General features: G+C 43.5%; 1 protein-coding gene across 1 annotated transcript in view; it reads right to left on the reverse strand.

Annotated features, from left to right (window-relative positions):
- slc7a5 (solute carrier family 7 member 5) overlaps nucleotides 1-2,500 on the reverse strand; it is a 21,678-nt gene that overhangs the window by 18,000 nt on the left and 1,178 nt on the right. The gene's annotated exons all lie outside the window — the stretch shown is intronic.

A 2,500-nucleotide genomic window follows, 5' to 3' on the forward strand; every position in this document is an offset into this window, starting at 1 on the left:
GGATGGGTGGGGGGGGGGGCTGGAGCAGTGGGCTGGATGTGGTGAATAGTGTCCGGGACTGTGTGTCTTCCTGTTAACACCAGTAAACATTCACATTCCTGTGTGTCTCTAATGATGGGGGGAGAATGTCTTTACAAATTGAATCGACTGTGTTGTTCACACATTCACACGGTTCGCCATCTTAACCCTTACGGAGAGATTCACGCTTTAAAAAGACTTTTAAAAATATTCTGTTCATATTTAGCTTACATCGTGTTGCTTTATCTCATGAATGCATTTTCCTCACCGAGTCACTTGCCTTGCATGTGCAAATATGCAAATTAAATAACTGATTCTGTTTCTAAAAGGAAGAGCTAACAGCTACAAATTATATGCCCTGCTGCTTATGAACGGCCTCATCCGTGAAAGTTTTCAGCTTCTAACAGACCAAAGAGGACTCGCTTTCGCTTCGAACCGTTCCTTCGTCAACACTCAGAAGGTTTTATATTGTATGGAGATGAAATTGTTATAAATTTCTTAGACCACTTAGGCACTGACAAAATTAAATATTCTGTTTGCGGTAAATTAAGTTGAAAGAAGGATTCTCAAAGTTTCGTTTTTAGTATAAGGCAGCTTTTTTTACATAAAATACATAAATGGGCAAAAACTTTAAATTGAAAGATGTCAGATGAGTTTGTTGATGATGCTCACAATCTCGCTTTGTGTTTCTCTGTTTGTGTTCTTTTGTGTTTGTGTGTATGTGTGTGTGTGTGTGTGTGTGTGTGTGTGTGTGTGTGTGTGTGTGTGTGTGTGTGTGTGTGTGTGTGTGTGTGTGTGTGTGTGTGTGTGTGTGTGTGTGTGTGTGTGTGTGTGTTTGGAATAAAAGACAATCCCATAGAAAACAGTTGGGATGGGACTTCACAGAAATGGGGAAATTCTTCGCAGCCATCGCCCTCCCTTTCTTTCTTTGGCACACACATATACACACATATACACACATATACACACACACACACACACACACACACACACACACACACACACACACACACACACACACACACACTTCGGTGTTTGAGCTGGCCCCATGAGCGAGGCTCCGTCTATTAAAAGTGATTAACAAAGAAGCGGCTCCTACAAAGTTCCTAAATCAGGCTAGGGGCCACAAGAGAAAGCCTCAATACAATGGGACTCAGTGTTAACGGGAAACACGCGCGCACGCACGCACGCACGCACGCACGCACGCACGCACGCACGCACACACGCAAAAACCAGGGAGTACATTAGACTATTGGCCAGGACCAACGCGGCACAGAACAAAATCACTTTTTTTATCACAATTTCTGACCGGTTCTTTGCTGTTATCATCTTGATTTGTGTGGACATAAAATAAACATCTATGAGTATCAACACATGCTTGTCAATAGTCACACATGGTCCAAGGCACACAAACAGAAAGACACTCACACCAAGATCCCTGGAACCACCCTATTAGGACAATTTACCATGCACACAATGGGTTTATGGTCCATAAAAGACCAGTTATTACTACTGGGAGATGTGTGTGTGTGACATGGCTGTTATTCACATCGGGGGGGTTAGGGTCCCTCATGTGTAGTCATGTGTTGCCCTTCTGGCTTTAGAACTCTACAGGTCACTGTGGGGATGAGGCACTAGCACTAGTGGACAGAGATCGACACACAGTCTTCACACATACGTGACTATTTTGCTTCCTTAACGTTGCCATATACATGCCACTATGCGTAGGTACAAACACTAATATGTCGGAGTGACGGAGTCGAACATAAACATTAAAAACACCCAAGAGGCTAACACCCTCAGAGACTAATTAGAATACAAGGCTAGCAAGATTTAGAACCTGCTAATCCAGGGTTAATCTCACTCACACACACACACACACACACACACACACACACGGAAATCCGTAAACAGAACTCGTAGCATTATCAGTGTATCTCTCAAAATGCCTACAGAGTAAATGATCTTGAAGCAACGAGGTGGTTTATAGAAACTGTGTGGAGCATTTGTTTTGTCTCATCTAGATTAAGCTGATTTACGAACGACACTTGCGTTCACCCAAACCGGGTGAACGCTGAGACGTGGACGAGCCCGAACAATACCTCAAAGTCCTTCAAATGTAAATTAGGAAACATTACACATTTTAGCAGCAGGGATTCGTCGTATTACGACTATTAACAAAAAGTAAATAAAACGTAGACACGATTTCTTTGACGCAGCACGTGGGTTACGTTGACGCATCCTTAGGATGATGAAATAACGCGGCATGTTGTCCAAGAAACAAGCCATGTGGTCTTGGCCGGGCATGCTTTGATGATGGTGAAACATAACGCCCGTACGAGGGCGTTATGCGTCACTTTGGGACTAATTTTGTAATTATTTATCCCTAATTAGAAAAGCCAAGATGTATGCTAGTATAGGAGGAGGGCGAAGGATGGGCGACTCGAAGCTCGGTCCGCTGGAGGTCCCAAGTTCAGCCTAG

The sequence above is a fragment of the Gadus chalcogrammus genome, chromosome 9 (assembly GCF_026213295.1).
Source record: "Gadus chalcogrammus isolate NIFS_2021 chromosome 9, NIFS_Gcha_1.0, whole genome shotgun sequence".
NCBI classification, from domain to species: domain Eukaryota; kingdom Metazoa; phylum Chordata; class Actinopteri; order Gadiformes; family Gadidae; genus Gadus; species Gadus chalcogrammus.